General features: G+C 32.7%; 1 long non-coding RNA gene across 1 annotated transcript in view; it reads left to right on the top strand.

Annotated features, from left to right (window-relative positions):
- Nucleotides 1–17: 17 nt before the first annotated feature.
- The window catches only part of LOC105003988, a 7,668-nt gene continuing 5,638 nt past the window's right edge, over nt 18–2,047 (top strand). The window contains exon 1 of the long non-coding RNA XR_827173.1: nt 18–152. This is a non-coding gene — a long non-coding RNA (uncharacterized LOC105003988). The remainder of the gene's footprint in view (nt 153–2,047) is intronic.

The raw sequence follows: 2,047 nt of genomic DNA on the forward strand, positions 1-2,047 counted from the left end.
CCTATGCTTGCTTGATCATTGGGATTTTTTTTAATGCATGTCTTTTAAATTAATTGGGTAATGTTTTTCTAAAATTAAAATTTTCTTCTTCCTATAGCCCTGCCATAGGACAGGCTGAGGCTGAGTCTCAGTGTTGCCCTGTTCAGTCTGAGGCAAGTGGGATTTATTTTATTCCTTATAGGGGCTTTCACAGCTTTATGGCTGTTGGATATTCATGTCCCCAAACTTGCAGCAAGTTTGGTGAAGGCCCCTAAATTTAATTAAATTTAGGGTTTTTATACTCTTTTGGCAGAGAAGGCTCTATATTAATATTCACGTTTGACTGTGGTGTTAATAAACAAAATATTTGACATGTAATTTGTGTTACATAATACTTAACAGCCTCAGTAAAGCTGGTATTACTTACATTGAACTTTAGAAAATTGACAAAATTTGACATTCTTGATTTGGAGGCCTGATATGTTTCATTCAAATTTTCCCTTTCACTTTTTAGGAAAATCTGGTTATTTTCTTCTCAAACTATTAAATTTAACCTCAAGGATAAGTTTAATCATTAGATGTGCCACTGGATAGTGAAATCTACTTTTTTTAATCCCAAAGTTATTCATTGAAGGTTGAAAGGCCATCTGGAAATGCTTGTGATTTTTAATATATATAAATCTCACCACATTAGAGCAAATGTTAATGTAGAGCCCTGTGAAAAGTGGGAAGATGGTGTGTATGTGTGGTATGTATGCGTATACACTACACATTTGGTATAAAAAACGTTTGGGTATTACGACTTACAGTATGGGTGGATTATTTTCAAGCAGTCAAACTGAAATTGTATCACATAGTAAAGTTAGTATATTGAACTGTGATTTTGGAATGATTATTTTGAGTTTCATTTTTATCTTTACTGAGCAATATTTGATGCAATATGCACACATGAAAAGCATCTATGTATGTTTCCAACCAAAAATTTCTTTTATTTGGTTAAGAAAAGTATGTGTATATGTTGTAGGGGGCAAGTAAATGGGGAACTGGAAGAGAGGCCAAATCATTAACTTGGATTACTCTTGTTCCTTCCTGTGTTAAAGCCATCATTCTATGCAGATAGCATTTTCCTCTGAACAGTAACAGTTAACGTAGTAGCAAACTCAGGCTTGTGTTTCTTTGTGGTTTTAATTCTTGGAAGTGTAAAGAAATACACATTCAATGAATTCCAAATTTTCATGTCTGTAACTAGAACATACGCTTTTCTCTGTAACTGAATCATGGAAAGAAGATAACAATGTTTGAAAAAAGAATATGTCACCACAAAAAAATTCCGTTGGAATATTTTACTCCCTGCTCAATAATTGCACCTTTTAAGACTCCTTAGTTGGAGGTGCTTTCTGTTATAGCCACCATTGCCCCAATATATTGAAATATTCAAGAGTGAAGTTGCTTGTCCCAATTCTGATAGTGATCATTGAAATAATTATAATTGGAATATACTCTTAAACATTTGAGTGCTGGGGTGGGAGGGATTTTCTAAGGGTGACATAATTTATTGAAGGTGATAAGATGTAGGTTCCTTGAACTCTGTAGTTCTGTGATTCAGACAAATAACAATTTTAAGAATTACTTAACTTTCAGGTGTCTATCATGTCCACTGGTAAAACTTGGTAAATTATAGAAAGGAAATGTTGAAGTCACTTACTTTCTGAGATAAAATTTTGTTTAAACTGACACTTGCGTTGGTTATGAGATTTTTTTAAAGTAGGAAACATGTAACCTAAAATTTGTATAAATCAGGTATGTCTTTAAGGTGGTATTTATCTACCATATTGAATAACTTTTGTATGTTATTCCAAAATGAAACTGGTTCTCTCTTACTCTTTTATGGAAGTCTTCTAAAAGAAAGGATTCATTATGAGACTATTGACTATAAGGCAGAGTTTTGTAAGTAAACATTCTCCCAATTATACTTCTGCTTGCAATCCTCATGATTTGAATATTAGTGTAGGTTACTCCTCTCTTAACCTTCTTTCTCAATATTTTATTTTCTGTTATCTGAATCATT

Source organism: Bison bison, unplaced genomic scaffold (assembly GCF_000754665.1).
Source record: "Bison bison bison isolate TAMUID 2011002044 unplaced genomic scaffold, Bison_UMD1.0 scf7180017864472, whole genome shotgun sequence".
NCBI classification, from domain to species: Eukaryota; Metazoa; Chordata; class Mammalia; order Artiodactyla; family Bovidae; genus Bison; species Bison bison.